This window comes from Nomascus leucogenys, chromosome 5 (genome assembly GCF_006542625.1).
Source record: "Nomascus leucogenys isolate Asia chromosome 5, Asia_NLE_v1, whole genome shotgun sequence".
NCBI classification, from domain to species: domain Eukaryota; kingdom Metazoa; phylum Chordata; class Mammalia; order Primates; family Hylobatidae; genus Nomascus; species Nomascus leucogenys.
Window position 1 is genome coordinate 124,071,560 of NC_044385.1, and position 18,338 is coordinate 124,089,897.

General features: G+C 47.2%; 1 protein-coding gene across 3 annotated transcripts in view; it reads left to right on the top strand.

Annotated features, from left to right (window-relative positions):
- The first annotated feature begins 1,418 nt into the window (after window positions 1-1,418).
- FARP1 (FERM, ARH/RhoGEF and pleckstrin domain protein 1) overlaps window positions 1,419-18,338 on the top strand; it is a 312,172-nt gene continuing 295,252 nt past the window's right edge. For 2 of the 3 annotated variants that reach the window (XM_030813590.1, XM_030813588.1), the window contains exon 1: window positions 1,873-2,279. The gene's annotated coding sequence lies outside the window, so the exon portion shown is untranslated. Of the gene's footprint in view, window positions 1,558-1,872; window positions 2,280-18,338 lie in introns of those variants that run through there. The other variant, XM_030813589.1, reaches the window with a different exon arrangement.

The window sequence follows — 18,338 nt, forward strand, 5'->3', positions numbered from 1 at the left end:
CGGCCTAATTTTTTCCTTTTAGTTGGGAGGTATGACACAGCACTTTGCCACTAAGTGTAGTCCTTGGACTAGCAAGTAACACCTGAGAGCTTGTTAGAAACAGTCTCAGACTTACTGAATCAGAATCTGCATTGCAACAAGATTCCCTGGTGATTCGGGTATACATTAGAGTTTAAAAAGCAGCCTACAGCAGCTGTTCTCAAACCTGGCTACACATTGGAATCACCTGCGGAACTTTACTGATGCTGATGCCTGGGTTAGAATCTTTATATATTTGGCTGGGGTGCAACCAGGGTGTTGTTTTTTAATTGCAGATGATTCCATGAGTTTGAGACCCACTGTCCTAACACCGTGATCCTCCAAGTGTGATCCCAGGACCAGAGCAACATCACTATCTGGGAATTTGTTAGAAATGCAAACTCTCAGGCCCCACCCCAAACCTACTGAATCGGCAGCTCTGGGGATGGAGCCTGACAGTCCTTTAGCCCTGCAGGCGATTCAGATGCTTGCTAAGGTTTCATTAGGTAGGTCGGGGATGCGGCCCAAGAATGTTCATTTCTTGACGTTTCCAGGGGCTGCTGGTGGTGGTCGTGGTCTGAGAACCACACTTAGAGAATCACGAGCAGAAAAAAATCTGATCTGTGACACACAGCTGGTTGGGCTGACGGAGCAAAGCCTCAAACCCACCATTTCTTCTCTTCAACCACAGACCACCAAATCTGCAAGTATTACATCTCTGCTCCTCCCTAGGAGCTGCCCACAAGCACCCCCTACTTCCAAGACCCCTGTTCCTGTCTCAACCCGCCCTTCTATCAGGGTCCCTACACTCCACTTCTGCCCAGCTCCTGTCCAGCTGTGAGTTCACTTGAGGCCTCTCCCGTGAAATTGCCCTCTCGGTCTGAGGTCAGGGAACTCCTGTAAGACGCAAAAGTCCCAGGGTTCTGAGCCAGTGGCCTCCAAAGGCCGGAATCCGCTAGCCCCGGGTCTGGCAGAGCGTCACTTGCTGCGCCCTAGGCCTCTTCCCGCCACGCTTAGAGAGAGGGACTGGAGGCTCAGAAGGGGGTAGAGAAGGTAACGCGGCAGCTGCTGGGTGGGGACGGTGACTGTGCCCCTAGATCGCTGCCTCCTGGGTCCTGAATCTTGCTCCCTGGTCCGTAGAGTTCCCGAAACCCCCGAAGGCACTCAAGCATCGCAAGCCACCCCTAACCTCCCCAACGCCATTCCCCAAGGGCACTGTCCCCCGAGGCTGGGCGGGCGGGAAGTGTCATGGAATTCGCTCGGGCGGAGGGCGCTGGGCCAGGACGTGGGCCGGCGCGGGGTGGCCGCCGCTCCCCCAAGCTTAAGTCCCGCGCAGCCCGGGGTGGTGCCGGAAGCCCGTGCCTGTGGCTCCGGGAGAGGGGAGGGCTCGGTGGGTCCCTGAAGACGGTCCTCCCCGCGCGACGTCGCAGGCGAAGCAGCCCCAGGCAGGACCTCAAAAAGCGACCTGCAGAGTCCGAGCCCCTGACCGCCCGCCTGCCGCTCCCGGCTTCGCCGTGCACACGTCTGCCGCTCTCCCCGGTTCGTTTTTCGCCACAGCGGCCGGATTCGCGTCTCGCCGGTGGCGCTCCTCGCGCTCGGTTCGATAGCGCCGCGCGCAGCCCGGCCCTGGCCGGAAGCCCAAGAGAGGCGCAGATCCCCGGCGGCGCGCTGGGCTCGGGAGGCCCCTGGGCGCACCTGCCCGGGCGGAGCGGGGCGGGGCGGGCGCAGGGCGCGGGCCCGGACGCTGGAGGGGGCTGTGGCTCTCCCGCGTCCCCGCTGCTAGAGCTGCGCGGCGCCCGCCTCCCCCCGCCGAGGGGCCGGCCCAGACCCGGGGAGGGGCGGCGGCCACCGCACTTCCCGCTCGCCGGCCTCAGAGGCGGCGGCTCAGGCGCGGGCGCAGCGGTGCGGGCGCTCGGCTGGGGCGCGGGGCGGGGACGCGGCCGCCTCCCGCTTTGCGCCGCTCCTCCCTGCGCCAGTGGCGCTGGCCCCGGCGTCGAGGCGGCCATGGCGACCCGGAGCCCGCTCCCCACCCACCCCGCCTGCTCCGCCCTCCCCTCCGCCCCGCGCCACCTTTGATGGCTCGGACCTCAGCCGGCCACCGCCAGCCCCGCTCGCGCGCTCGCGCCCGCGCCGCCGCCGCCGCCGCCCGCGTGTATTAATAGCCGGCGCCGCCGCGCCCTCGGCCGCCGGGGGCTTGTGAGCCGCCGATCCCGGAGCCCGAGCCGGGAGAGGGAGCCGCCGCAGCCGCCGGCGCTGTGGAGGTAGGAGGCGCGCGGTGAACAATGACCGCGGCGGGAGGGCGGGGGCCGGCGGGGTCCGGGTCGCGGGCGGTAACTTGTGCGAGTCCAGGCTCCCGCAGCGCACGGCCGGGGCTGCGGGCGAAGGTGGGCGCGTGGTCCCCGAGGTCCTGCCTCGCGCAGTCGGGCGGCGGGCCGGGCCCGGGCAGCCCCGGCCACCATCGCAGGAGCTCGGGGGCCTCGGGGCTCCGCGCTGCCCCCTGCGCCCCTCTCCCCTCACCTCCGCCGACCTCGGGCTGCGGGGCTCTGCGCCGGTCCCCGCTCGCCTCCCCTGACCCCCGGCGCCCTTCCCCCGCTTCCTTCCGTCCTACCCGCCCGCTGACAGCGCCGGACGCCGCTTCCGGACCTCGGGCCGCAATCTCGGCCCCTGAGGCCGGTTGCGGGCCGGGGAGGTGGCCGCTGGCGCGGATGCCACCGCGCCGCCGGGTGCCCGCCGCTCGCCCACTCGCGGCGCGAGGTTCCCGGCGGGTGACAAAGAGGAACACACCCTCTGCCCAAGTTAGATTTGTGTCTCTCTTTACTGTCTGCCTTTATGCAAGGCAAAGTTTTTTTATTTTTTATTCTTTAAAGCAAAGGACAGATTGTTTTGCGGCGAGCATTTCCAAACAACTTCTGATTGTGGTTTTACGATTCAAGTTCCGGAAACTTTAGCTGTGTGATCCGCCTGGAACCCGGAGACTGTGTGTGTGTGTGTGTGTGTGTGTGTGTGTGTTTTATTTGATGGGGGAAATATGAGTTCCCTGTAATGAGTCTGGATCGCGTTTGTGGCAGCTGGAGACCAGCGGCTGTTGGGGATCGAGTAGGGTTCCCCAGAAAGGAGGGAGCTGAGGCTCACAAAGAAGCGAGGCCCTGGTATCTGATCAGCTCGTGGAGACGTGGGAGAGCCTGCTTCTCATCTGGAACAGTTTAGCAGCCTCGGCCTCCCTGTCTCTCCCAGCCCTGGGGAGTACCGGTGGCCTCTGGCCGTTTCATTTTATTGTTGTTAAGGCCGTTCTCCTTGTCAGTTTACCAGGTTTGACCGCCCAGCCCTGGTCTCTGCGTGGAAACCCCCGGTGGCCCCTCTCCTTCCAGTAGGCAGCATTTTCTGAGCCAAACCCTGGCCTAGCACTGGATTCTGTTTAATGTGCTTTGCACGTGGTGACTTGCGGAGCCCATTTCAGAACATCCTCCAGCATTGTCTTGCTTTTCTTATTCAGTCTGAACAACGGGAGGATAAAGAAAATACCTTTCTGGTCTTGAAAGCTTTAGGGAGAGTTGCCTTAAAAATTGGCTTCGTTGTTCCGGAGACTTTAGTAGGGCCCTGATTCATCCTATCTTTGGCTTTCTCCTTCCAGTGTTCTTGTAGGGAGTTTATTCTCAGTCTTTCGGATGGGTTGGTCTCCAGGATGTGACAGTTTCTGACAGTGGGTACAGCTAGCACATGGCTCACTTTATATTCCTGCAGCATCGTTCTGCAGCAAGGCATCAATATTGGAGTCTCTCCAAGCACAACGAAGCGTTTGTGTTTTTAGAATGTCTGGCTAATAGATCTGCTTCTGGGTAAAATAAATAGAAGCATTATTGGGCAATGACTGCTTTACTGAGGGAATTGTTGGTGGAGACAGTGAGTAGATGCCTTCCCAGCCCAGCGCCTCCCAGAATCTCTTACTTGTTTCTTTTATGTGAATGGGAAACTAGAAATACTTGGTGTGGAGGTAGCTGTGCCTCCTAGGGGCAGGGATTCTGTGGTGCACCTACCCCGCCCCCCGTTATTTGGGGTGTGGTGTTTCATTGAGAAGTTCTGTCGCTGTGGGAATCCTTTTGAAGTTTGGTTTGTAATGCCCCCTTTTACATTGATATTCTCTTCCTTTAATTGATACAGGGATGGATTTATTCCTTGGTTCATAATAGAATGCTAACTTTACTCTGTAGCCAGACTTATCAAAGAAGTTCTTAAAATAATTATCCCGGACAAGTTTCTTACTGGGTTATTGCATTCACCTCAGAATTATCCAGAGTTTGCAGGGAACCTGGAGGAACGTTTTTGTTTCACTTTTCATTAAAGAAACTGTCCAAGGGGGCTGGGCATGGTGGCTCACACCTGTAATCCCAGCGCTTTGGGACACCGAGGCGAATCACTTGAGATCAGGATTTCCCAGCCTGGCTAATATGGTGAAACCCTGTCTCTACTAAAAATACAAAAATTAGCCAGGTGTGGTAGCAGGTGCCTGTAATCCCAGCTGCTCAGGAGGCTGAGGCAGGAGAATCGCCTGAACCCAGGAGGGCGGAGGGTGTAGTGAGTTGAGATCGGGCCACTGCGCTCCAGCCTGGGCAACAGACTGAGACTTTGTCTCAAAAAAGAAAAAAAGAGAAAAAAGGAACTGCCCAAGGAAATTGTTTCGTTTTGTTTTGTTTGGTTAAGGATACAAATGAAAGATAGCATTGAAAGGGTTAGTTTTTTTAAACAGTGAAGCTTATGCTCATTTAATTTATTGAACACCTAAGAGCTTAATTCATTTGGAAAATTGTATATATTTATGAGGAGGATGTCACAACTCTTTTCATCCTGGAGGGGATTAGAGAATACTAGAGAAAGGATAAAAGGCTGGTTTCTGCAGGCAGAATATGCTTAGGAAAAATGGCATTGTGATTTTCCCAGAGGATAAGAGAAACTCTATGGATCTGTAAGTACTGTACTTGCGTGATTTTTTTTTTTTGAGGTGGAGTTTTGCTCTTGTTTCCCAGGCTGGAGTGCAATGGCGCAATCTCGGCTCACTGCAACCTCTGCCTCCCAGGTTCAAGCGATTCTCCTGCCTCAGCCTCCCCAGTAGCTGGGATTACAGGCATTTGCCGCCATGCCCAACTAATTTTCTATTTTTAGTAGAGACGGGGTTTCTCCATGTTGGTCAGGCTGGTCTTGAACTCCTGACCTCAGGTGATTTGCCCGCCTCGGCCTCTCAAAGTGCTGGGATACAGGCGTGAGTCACGGAGCCTGGCCTTGCCTGATGTTTTGATAGCATGGTGGACTGGACATTTTAAAGAAGCCCTTTGTAACTGGCCTTGCTTATTGCAGATAACTGCTTATTGTTTTTGAGAAATGCACTTCCCTCACCAGCTGAAGGTGCTACAGATAAGAGGGGCAGGTATAATCCTGTAATGCAGGTGCTAGAGTCTTTCTACCTTGGAAGGACAGGCATTCCCTGTATTGGTTACCATTTGCCTGGGAAGGGAGGGTGTGGGGTTTTAGGCTCTTGTGGCAGTCTCTCTCCTATTGTTTGGTGCTTTTGATTGAAAGGAGCCTCCCCAAGCTGGCTATTGAATGGGAAGCAGCGGATCAACTTCTTTTCTTGCCTTTTAGTGTCAGAGTTTATTCTGTGGTGGTACTGGGTCGCAGTCCTTTCTCTCCGTTTCACCCATGGCGACTTAGGTAGGCTGTTACCTCCTTAACCACTTCCACATGTCCAGGAAGATCAGAGCCAAACGGTTTTCATTCAAATTACTTGAAATGCTGATTTCTCCAGTCTGTTCTGCCAAATGCAGCCTTTGTTTTTAATCAAGAAGCCCCCAGAAAACGTATATTTAAAACTGGCAAAACTTTTTATAGGATGCCCTTGCCCTGGTTTGAATTAGTTAAAAATGTTTGGCCAAGTGGATACTTTGAGCAAAAGTGGATAATTGATACATTACTAAAATATCATGCTCGAAGATTTTGATACTAATCCAGCGAGACTGAAACTGAGGCATGCTCAGTGCTGCCTGCAAACTATTAACTCAGATTGTAAGTTTTCTTAGTTTAATGTGGGATGGAAATTATGGACGAACTTCAAGACTTGCAATTAATGTGGGAATTCATCATTTACACTGAATGAATTTCATATGTAAAACTGTCATACTTGTTCATACATTTTAAAAAAAGAGCCTCAGGCCACACTAGACTGCCTTTAACTGTCAATTACGATAATAACCTCTGACCACAAGAGTAACTTCACTTTATGTGCAGACTTTTGATGAAATGCTTTGCATAAATTTATTATCAATTAGCAGACTTAAAAATCCAGTATTATGATGACTTTCAGTTTTTGTTCTTGTTCATTCAGGATCTAGTATAGCATCTGAATATAGCAAAGCCTTGGTAAATCCTTGTGTTCTGTTTTCTTTTTTAAAGAGGGTCTCTGTCACCCAGGCTGGAGTGCAATGGGGATCATGGCTCACTGCCGCCTTTACCTCTTCGGCTCAAGGAATCCTTCCATCTCGGTCTCCCGAGTAGCTGTGACTACGGACGCATGCCATCACACCCAGCTAATTTTTTCTTTAAAAAATTTTTCTTAGAGAGTCTCACCACTATATTGCCCAGTCTGGTAAATCCTTGTTGAATGAATAATAAATCCAGTTTTTACCATCCCTTCAAATTAGTCTTTAGGGTTTTTCAAGGAAACTTGTTATTAGAATTGATAGATTGCAGTTCTGGCAGTTTGATATTTGATTTTGTTTTCATTTCATTCTAATTTAGCAATTTAATCCTTAAAGCTGAGTCAGATTTTAAAAAGACAGAGGTTCCTTTTAAAAAGAAGACAATAAGGGGCGGTGGGTCATGCCTGTAACCCCAGCACTTTGGGAGGCCAAGGCGGGCGGATCATCTGAGGTCGGGAGTTCAAGACCAGCCTGACCAACATGGAGAAACCCCGTCTCTCCTAAAAATACAAAATTAGCCAGGCGTGGTGGTGCATGACTGTAATCCCAGCTACTCGGGAGGCTGAGGCAGGCAGAGGTTGTGGTGAGCTGAGATTAGGCCATTGTACTCCAGCCTGGGCAACAAAAGTGAAACTGTTTCAAGAAAACCCAAGACAATAAAAGCATGAAGAAAGTAAAACAAACTTGAAATCCTACCACCTGTTACTGACTCCTGCCTTAGCATTTTGGCATCTGTTCTTTTATATAGCCTTCTCATTTCTTTTTTTTTTTTTTTTTTTTGTTTTGTTTTTTTTTTTTGAGACGGAGTCTCGCTCTGTCGCCCAGGCTGGAGTGCAGTGGCGCAGTCTCGGCTCACTGCAAGTTCCGCCTTCCGGGTTCACGCCATTCTCCTGCCTCAGCCTCTCCGAGTAGCTGGGACTACAGGCGCCCGCCACCACGCCCGGCTAAGTTTTTGTATTTTTCAGTAGAGACGGGGTTTCACCGTGGTCTCGATCTCCTGACCTCGTGATCCGCCCGCCTCGGCCTCCCAAAGTGCTGGGATTACAAGCGTGAGCCACCGCGCCCGGCCAGCCTTCTCATTTCTTAACCTGCCCGAAATTTGACAGAATTGTTTTATATGGTACTTGTCTGTAAGTTTAATATGCTCACCATTCCTTTTTGTACTTTGAAGCTTCTGGGATACATTTTCCTTCTTCCTGAGATACATCTTTCAGAAATTCTGTTAGCATCTGTTGGTGGTAACTTCAGTTTTTGCATGTCTTAGATACCTTTGTTCTTGAATGGTAAATTTATCTGGGTGTGCAATTCTGTATTGTTCCTGTATTAATCAGCTGTGTTCTGGTCCCGTTGCTGTTGCTGTCTAATTATTTGTAAGTAGTCTGTCTTTTCTCTCTGGCTACTTTTAAGATGCTTTGGTGTTCTGCAGTCTGGCTATGACATGTCTAGGTATTTCTTCTCTCTTGTACTTTTTTTTTGAGTCAGGTTCTCACTCCCATTGCCCAGGCCGGAGTGCAGTGGCATGATCTCAGCTCACTGCAGCCTCAACTTCCTGGGCTCAAGTGATCCCTCACGTCAGCCTCCCAAGTAGCTGGGACTACAGGCAAGCACCACAACACCTGGCTAATTTTTTGTGTTTTTACTAGAGATGGGGTTTTGCCATGTTGCCCAGGCTAGTCTTGAACTGCTGGGCTCAAGTGAACCTCCTCCCTCGGCCTCCCAAAGTGCTGGGATTACAGGCATGAACCACCATGCCTGTCTGTACTTTTATTCCTCTCTCTCTTCTTCCCTCTTCTCCTCCCCCTCTCTTCTGCTCCTCTTCGCTGCTCCCTTGCTACTGTCTTTCCCATCCTCTTTATTAGTTTATTTTCTGTTGCTCAGCAGTATTTCAGTGGCTGGATATGCTATGACTTGCATGTCCCCTCCCCTTTGGCCATTCAAGTTGTTTTCAGTGTTGGCTATCATGAATACAGCTGCTGTGAACATTTGTGAACAAATCTTTGTGTAGAGATATGTCTTTATTTTTCCTGCTAGGTCTTTCTTAAGTGTGTACATAACTTTATAATAAGCTATTTGTAAGAAAGCGTTGGCACCATTTTATATTCCCACCAGTAATGTATGAGACTTCTAGTTACCTCAGTCTTGATCAACACTTGAAATAGTCTTTCCTTTTAGCCATTCCAGTGGCTATGTAGCGATATCTCACTGTGGTTTTGTTTTATATTTTCCTGATAACTAATGAAACGTTTTCATGTACTTATTGACCATTCGTATATCTCCTTTTGTGAGCGTCTGTTAGATATTTACTTTTTTTTTTTTTTTTTTTTTTTTTTTTGAGATGGAGTCTTGCTCTGTTGCCCAGGCTGGAGTGCAGTGGCGCCATCTTGGCTCACTGCAAGCTCAGCCTCCCGGGTTTACGCCATTCTCCTGCCTCAGCCTCCCGAGTAGCTGGGACTACAGGTGCCCGCGACCACACCCGGCTAATTTTTTGTTCTTAGTAGAGACGGGGTTTCACCATGTTAGCCAGGATGGTCTCGATCTCCTGACCTTGTGATCCGCCCGCCTCGGCCTCTCAAAGTGCTGGGGTTACAGGCTTGAGCCACCGCGCCTGGCCAAATATTTACTTTTTTGAGACGGAGTCTCACTTTGTCACCCAGACTGGAGTTGCAGTGACACAATCTTGGCGCACTGCAACCTCCGCCTCCCAGGTTCGAGTGATTCTTCTGCCTCAGCCTCCCAAGTAGCTGAGATTATAGGCATGCGCCATGCTATTTTTTGTATTTTCGGTAGAGAGTACAAATCACCATGTTGGCCAAGCTGGTCTCAAGCTCCTGACCTCAACTGATCTGCCTGTCTCAGCTTCCCAAAGTGCTGGGATTACAGGTGTGAGTCACTGTGCCTGGCAGATCTTTACTGTTTTTAATTGTTTTGTTTAGATTGTTTTATATAGCTTATATTTAGTATTCTTGATATACAGTAAACTGCACATTCTTAATGTCTTCTTATAGTTCTAGGAGTTCTTCATATATTTTGTGTATAAATCCTTTGTAAAGATCTATATAGTATGAATATTTTCACCCAACCTATTTTTGCCTTTTCATTTTTTAAATCTCTTTTGAAAGGCAAAAGTTATTAGGAAAACACTTTACATGTTCTAGTCATTGAACTTATTTAACGTCAGGAAATATATTCAGTGTTGGAAAAATAGCACATTTCTTGTATGTAAGACGAGAAAAAGAGCATATTGCTCCTTTCAAGAGGTCAGGCTCTATTTACTGGATGGCGATGGAACAGTTTTGTTCTTATCTAACTAAAACTGAGTTGGAAAAAACCTAAAGATGAAGAAAAAAACTGCCTGCTTAATTTGAAAATATAAGCAAATAAGTGTTTAAGATTATGATCAAATAAATAGATTTTTAAAGTCCCAAATTGAGTTGTGTTTGTTCTTTGGCACACAGAAGGATTATGGGAAAAAATGTTTTTGAAATGAGTGAGAAATGGGTGCCTTGGGCAAAAGCAAGTTGTAGCATTCTAAAAAGAGGTTAGTGTGGCAGATACACAGCTCTGCAGTCTTGCTTTCTGCAGTTTCAGTTACCCACGGTCAACCACAGTCTGAGTAAACAATTCACAGGTCTTAAAACAGTGTGCTGTTATGAGTAGCTCGATGAAATCTCGTAGCGTCCCACTCTGTCCCTTCTTCATTATGAGAAGGTGAGTACAGTGCATTAAGGTATTTTGAGAGATCACATTCACGTAACTTTTATTACAGTGTATTGTCACTCTGTTTTATTACTAGTTATTGTTAATCTTACTGTGCCTAATGCATATGTTCAAGTTTACCACAGGTATGTAAGTCCAGGGGAACACAGAGTGTATGTAGGGTTCAGCGCCATCTGCGGTTTTTAGGCATCCACTGGGGGTCTTGGAATGTAAACCATCTGGAGAGGGGGACATTAGTTTCTCTGTTTTGATAGTAATTGTATCTTTTCATCAGTGTATTCTCCTTAGTTTCTGGGCCAAAGAACAAGTATTGTAAGGTCAGGAAGTATGTTTCCCTAATTTTTGGTTTTCTTGCCCATAGAAGCTCAATGATAAACATTGGTTGATTTGAACTAAAATTTGTGAAATGTACACTCTCTATGACATTTTAGAATAAGGAAGGTACAGGATGATATCAAAGGTGACAAGAATTTGGAGTATAGGTGTTGAAGCCAGACAAACCTGCCCTTATATATCTTCCATCTTTTTTTTTTCCGAGATGGAGTCTCGCTCTGTCACCCAGGCTGGAGTGCAGTGGCAGGATCTTGGTTCACTGCAACCTCCGCCTCCCGGGTTCAAGCAATTCTCCTGCCTCAGCATCCCACATCGCTGGGATTACAGGTGCACGCCACCACGCCCGGCTAATTTTTGTATTTTTAGTAGAGACCATGTTGGCCAGGCTGGTCTGAAGCTCCTGACTTCAGGTGATCTGCCTGGCTTGGCTTCCCAAAGTGCTGGGATTGCAGGTGTGAGCCACCGCGCCTGGCCATATCTTCCATCTTTGATGTTGGACAAATTATCAATGCTCTTTCCCTAAAACCTCAAGGGGACATTTAAGAGTACATTTATCTGCAAGTGGCAGAATGTCTGACTAATAGCAGTTTCAGACATCAAATACTGAGTTGCTTCAAGTAATAAAGGGGCTCCCAGTTCATGTCTCAGCCCCAAATATCACCAAGGACCCAGACGCATTCTGTCCTTCTCTGCTGCCCCTTGGCATGTTGATTTGTGCGCTTGGGCTTGTTGGCCATGGTTAATTAGACTGCTGCAGCCTAATTAGTCATTATGCCTAATGGCAGTTGCATCTCCAAGCTTCATACTGTCACTATACATATGTTGTTACCAGGTCCGTAGCAGCACAGGCTTCTCATTCAGCAAAATTTTTCCCAGAATGCTCCAGCATCTGGGAGGTCTTTGAAGAGGATTCTGGGGAATGTTTGTGTGCTCTTAAAAGGAGACCCAAAGACTAGATGTGATGCCTGTAATCACAGCAGCCATGTTGTTACTAGACCTGAAGCAGGCAAGAGGGTGACAGAGCTGAAAGGTGGAACCAGAGTCCGTAAATGCATCGTTGAGTCATTTAGATCTTCTGCACCTGGAGTTTAGCAGGCCAAATACTAATCTGTTTTAGGATACCAGATAATACGTGAATTTACTTTCTCGTCCTACTTGAGTTGGGGTTTTCGGTTATTGCCATCCAAAGCATCATGACTGATATATTAGTTGGGAGATTTTATCTTTCATCTGTTATTTAATATTATCTATGAGAAAACTGATTTCTACCTGTTAATTATGTGGAAAGTGACTTAAAGTCATATCAAATCACTGTTAGAGATGATCTCTTTATAAGGACTTTAGATGTTTGATAATGTGTGCAAGTCATGCAACTGAGTCTACGTGAATTTCACCTCCTTTTAAGCTGGCCTTGCAGGGCATCTGCTTCGAATCTACCATTTGGCAGTTTGGGTCACAGAACATACTTGAGAGTATTGCTTCATTTCTTCAGAAAAAAATGATGGAAATGCCAGCCATTTCTGTCAATCTAGAATAGCATCTATCTGCACATTTAATATTGTTAGGAACTTTGTGAGGAACTTATTAATCAGGGGTTTGTGATCTTCCTTTGTAATCTTACTGGAGTTTTTGGTTCTCTAACATCAGGTGCTAGCAGGGGCCAAGATAGATCTAAGTGGAGTGAGCTGTTTGGAAATATCAGGATATGGGGAAACCAGAGATTTTCTAAATGAGACAAACATGTTAGTGAATCTGTGAAGAAAAGTGATGTAATAATAACCTTAAAATATATATATATATATATATATATATATATATTTTGAGACAGACTCTCGCTTTGTTGCTCAGGCTGGAGTGCAGTGGTGCAATCTTGGCTCACTGCAACCTCCGACTCCTGGGTTCAAGTGATTCTCCTGCCTCAGCGTCTCGAATAGCTGGAATTACAGGTGCCCGTCACCACGCCTGGTGGATTTTTGTATTTTTAGTAGAGACGGGCTTTCATCATTTTGGCCAGGCTGGTTTCAACTCCTGACCTTAGGTGATCCACCTGCCTCAGCCTCTCAAAGTGCTGGGATTACAGGTGCGAGCCACCATGCCTGTCCTTTGAGTTTTAATGCGTAGATTTGTGTAACCAACTCCACAGTCAGGATATGGGACATTTCTGTCAATTTAGAACATTCCCTTGTGCTGCACCCCCAGTCCCTGCTAACCACACCCGTCTTTGCTCTGTCACTAACTATAGTCTGGTCTTTTCCAGTATGTCATATAAATGGAATCTTAGCGTTTGTAACCTTTTGAGACTGGCCTCTTTCATTCAGCCTAATGTCTTTGTGATTCCAATAGCTCACTCACTTTTGCTGTCTGGTTAGTATTCCATCATATGGATGTACCACAGTGTGTTTATCCGTTCACTTACTGAAGAACAGTTGACTTGTGTCCAGTTTGGAGCAATTATGAATAGAGTTGCTATAAACTCTTACATACAGGTTTTGATATGGATGAAGTTTGATTTCTCATGGAAAAATAGCTAGAAGTGAAATCCTTACCAGCACTTGGTATGGACGGTATTTTTTATTTTAGCCATTTTAATAGGTGTGTAGTGGTATCTTATCATGGTTATATATTTTTTTAACCAAAAAAATATAGAGAAAAACATCTTTAAGAAGGGCTTACCTGAAGATGTGACAAAATTTCCTGGACTCTCTGGCAGAGAAAGACTGGAGGAGCTTTGTTGCTGCCTGCGTTTTGAAGGGGTGGATTGGAAAGAGCAATTTGTGTCTAAAATCTCGAGGCCCAGAATGGAACAGTGCCAGCGGGAATAAATAAGATGTCAGTCCTGTAGGTGCTTATCTCAAAGACCTGATGGGGCATGTAGGTTTAATTCCAGTAACTATTTTGTTAATTCTCTATGTGAATATACAGGGATAATCATTCAAAAATAAAATTACCGAAGCAACTACAAGGCCCCGTGGAGGTGGAGAAAAGAATGCAGGCATTAGGACATGCCTTTGTTATCTATCGCTGCATGACACATTACCCCCAAAGTTGAGTGGCTTGAAACAACGGTAGAGATTGATTATCTTTTGCAGTTTCTGTGGGTCAGGACTTTGGAAATGGCTTCAATGAACAGTTCTGGCATGGAGGTTTGCGATAAAGATGTCAGCTAGGAGCTGGGCATGGTGGCACATACCTGTAGTCTCAGCTACTCAGGAGGCTGAGGGGAGAGGATCGCTTGAGTCCAGGAGTTCCCAGCCTCAGCAGCATAGCAAGACCCCATCTCTATTTTTTGAAAAAGTCAACTGGGGCCGGGCGTGGTGGTTCACGCCTGTAATCCCAGCACTTTGGGAGGCCAAGGTGGGCAGATCACCTGAGGTTGGGAGTTCGAGACCAGCCTGACCAACATGGAGAAACCCCATCTCTACTAAAAATACAAAATTAGCTGGGAGTGGTGGTGCATGCCTGTAATCCCAGCTACTTGGGAGGCTGAGGCAGGAGAATGGCTTGAACCGGGAGGCAGAGGTTGTGGTGAGCTGAGATCATGCCATTGTACTCCAGCCTGGGCAACAAGAGCGAAACTCTGTCTAAAAAAAAAAAAAAAAAAGTCAACGGGGACTGTGGGGTCTGCTACCAAGGAGCCCGATAAGCTCCTTAGGCAGGGTGCTTGAATACCTTACAACGTGGTGGCTAGCTTCTCCCAGAGTGAGTGAACCATGAGGAAACCAAGGCGAAACTGCTGTGGTTTTTTTAAATTTTAATTTTACTTATTTATTTTTGAGATAGGGTCTCACTCTGTCACCCAGGCTTGAGTACAGTGGTGTGATCTCAGCTCATTGCAATCTCTGCTTCCCAGGCTTAAGTGAGCCTCCCACTTCAGCCTCCCAAGTAGCTGAGACTACAGGTATGCACCACCTGGCTAATTTTTGTATTTTTTGTAGAGATGGGAGTCTCACAGTGTTGCCCAGGCTGGTCTTGAACTCCTAAGCTCAAGTGGTCATCCGCTTCGGCCTCCCAAAGTGCTGGGATTATGGGGGTGAGCTACTGTGCCTGGCCCCGCTGTGGCTGATATGCCAGACATGGAAGTTATACACTGCCACTTCCACAGTATTCTTGGGCCTACTGCCAGCCATGACTTAAGGGGAGATAGTTACACAAAAGTGTAGATGCCAGGAGGCAAGAATCATTGAGTGCTATCTTGGAAGCTGGCTGCCACAGGACCCTGAGGTAGCTGTGTTCAGATCCCTGCTCTACTACTCAAAAGTTGGGTCGTCTGGAGCAAGTCATTTCATTTGAATCCCCATTTCCTCCCATATTTTAAAAATAAAAATAATACCTTTTGAATAATGCCCATTATGATAGAAATCATGGATTCTAAATAACTAATTATAAAAGTCCTTGTGATCAGTGTGAATATTTGGAATTTTGACCATTTGCAATTTGTTTTGAGAATGAAAGATAACGTATAAAAACATACTCTCGGCCGGGCGCGGTGGCACACGCTTGTAATCCCAGCACTGTGGGAGGCTGAGGCGGGCGGATCACGAGGTCAGGAGATCGAGACCACGGTGAAACCCCGTCTCTACTAAAAATACAAAAAAATTAGCCGGGCGTGGTGGTGGGCGCCTGTAGTCCCAGCTACTCGGAGAGGCTGAGGCAGGAGAATGGCGTGAACCCGGGAGGCGGAGCTTGCAGTGAGCCGAGATTGCGCCACTGCACTCCAGCCTGGGCGACAGAGCGAGACTCTGTCTCAAAAAAAAAAAAAAAAAAAAACCATACTCTCTGGCAATTTATAAAAGACTTAAGACGTGGTAGCTGTTATTTGTATTATTAAACTATGAAGCTTTGAATCTGAACTGTGTGTAAGCATAAAAACAAAGATAAACAAGTTATAATAACATTCTTTTTAGCAAAAGTCTTAGTCACACAGCTTCTTTCACTTTATTGATTTTTATAGATAAGATCTTGTACTGTCACCCAGGCTGGAGTGCAGTGGCACAATCGTAGCTCATTGCAGCCTTGAACTCCTGGCTCAAATGATCTTCCCACCCCAGCTTTCCAAAGTTGCGGGATTACAGGCATGAGCCAGTGTGCTTGGCTAATTTTTAAATTTTGTATAGAAATGGGACTTTGCTATGTTGCCCATGCTGGTCTTGAACTCCTGGAATCAAGCGATCCTTCTGCCTCAGCCTCCCAAAGTTCTAGGATGAGCCATTGTACCTGGCCCCCATCAGAATCTGGGTTTTTTTTTTTTTTTTTTGAGACGGAGTCTTGCTGTGTCCCCCAGGTTGGAGTGCAGTGGCGCGATCTCAGCTCACTGCAAGCTCCGCCTCCTGGGTTCATGCCATTCTCCTGCCTCAGCCTCCCGAGTAGCTGGGACTACAGGTGCCCGCCAACACGCCCGGCTAATTGTTTGTATTTTTAGTAGAAATGGGGTTTCACTGTGTTAGCCAAGATGGTCTCAATCTCCTGACCTCGTGATCCGCCCGTCTCGGCCTCCCGAAGTGCTGGGATTACAGGCTTGAGCCACTGCGCCCGGCCGAATCTGGGTTTTTTAAATTTAAATTTTTATTTTTTTAAAGAGACGGTGTTTTGCTGTGTTGCCCAGGCTGGTCTCGAATTGGGCTCAAACAAACCTCCTGCCTTGGCATCCCAAAGTGCTGGGATTACAGGCATGAGCCACTGCACCTGGCCTAGAATCTATATATGTTTTTATTTATGTTTTCCTTTCCTGAAAGGGGTAAGCCAGTCACTGAATTAGCAAAAACCAAATTCCTCATCTAGTCTTCAATAATACTCCCAAATAAGAAATACCTAATTTGAGGTCTGCTGGGTCATGCCAGAAGGACGCTGAGAGACATTATTGATGAGTTTAGCGTGTCTGCAGAGTGGACGTGAAGGATCACCTCACTGCATCACCGCCTCTTTATAGAGATTTTAGAAAATGCTCACTTGTAAAAGTAGTTTTAGAAATCATGAATCAGCACTCTTTGAGTTGATTGGAGTAGTCAACAAAAGTTTTGGTTTTAAATTGATCATTGTGTGAGATCATGTTACTGTTTTGCTGGAATTGATAATGAGCCTGGCTGGGAGAAACCTGGTGTTTTTGCCCCATTTTATTTCCCAGCCTCCTGTACTTCCCTCTTCCCCCTAATCAGTCCCCCTCCCCCATGCTGGTCTAGGTGACCCTCCTACAAGCCACAGAGCCTTCCTTTGTCACATCTTCCCATCTGCCACTGCCCCGGCTTTCCACCAAGTCCTTCTCTGCTCTGACATTCACCCAGTCCCTGCCTACCTCCTTCCAGAAGCCTTCCCTAAGGCTGACGTCTCCTCCCAGGTGCCAGCGTGGACCCTCCATGCTTATACTGGCTTGTTTACTCTCCTCCCCACTCATTTTGGTTATTTGAGCACTAACATTTACTGAACATTTGAGGTCCTAGGCTGAGTTTAACAGCCCAACCACCTTGATTTTTATCCTCATTTTACATAAGAGGGAAATGGAGGCTCAGAGAGGTTAAGTGTGCCTAAGGCCACACAGCTTAATAATTGGCATAGCAGAGATAGAAGCTCAGGAAGTTTTTCCTCACTTAGAGCAACTTCTACTTAAGTATTTTACACATCTGCATTCCTAGTGCCTGGCAGAGTGCCAGGAACATAGTAGGTGCTCAATAAATGTTTAAGATGAACTCTCTTAAGTGGTAAATGTCGTCACAAATTATTTCTGTATATTTCTTTGTAAAATGTAGCCTCCCTTGGCCTTCTTCTGCAGGATGAGGTTCTGAGATACTGCTCTTCCTTGACCCTCCTGTGGTTGGGAGGTCACTTACCACTTCTTTTGTGATTATACTGTTAGTTTGATGCTTAAAAGATGAGCATGTTTGCTTAACATTCTATGCATGACATACACTTACATGTATTGAGAAAAGGATGTTACTTACCGTTTTCTTTGCATGAGATTAATCCAAGTGGTTTTTATTTTCTGCTTTGAACTTCTCTGTATTTTCTAAAGTTCCCACGAATTTTTATTGCTTTTGTAATTACCAAACCATGTCATTTACAATGAGAAGAGAAAACAGTTTTTTTTCAGAGTGCATGAAAAGGGAAACCTTAAATTTTTTTCCCTTGTGGATTAAGCTAAGCCTGCTACACATATAAAAAGTCATGAGACATACTTTGGCTACAGAACATGCATTGCAAATCTGTCCCTACTCTACTATTGAAACCATCTACTCAAAGGTCATTTTCTTATTCCAGTGTGTCAAAGGCACATAACAAAGTAAGGGAGGCGCACATGATACTTGAGTGAGAGATGGTCTTCTTGGGGAGATGGTTATTCCAAGGAGTTTATTTGTAGTTCAGAAGTTCAAGGTTGTTAGATCAAGGTTGTCCAGGTCCGTGGGATGCTTTGGTTTTGGAGGTAGAGTACCATAAGCATGAACTCAGGCCCTAGGTACCATTTGAGAATAGTAACTCCGAAGTGACATAAATAAACCCCAAAGGGTGAATCTGAGGTCAGGCTCAGAGCCTTTGGCAGGGGACCAGGGACAGGGAACAGTTGCTTTTCTCAGGATTATAGGTAATTTAGCCAGGACTGTAGGGGCTAAGAGACTGTCTGGTGGTTTGATTCTTTTTATTTAAAAAATGGCGTACTTCACTGTTAGGAAAGAAAATTCTGAGAAAGGCAGAGATGGTTGTGTCTTCCGTCTGCATCATGCTGTTTGTGGCCGCATCTGCCTGTTCACCTGGAGGAGCTAGACAGGATGGCTCCTCCATTCCTTGGAGAGCTGGGAAAGCTAGCTCCATTCCTTG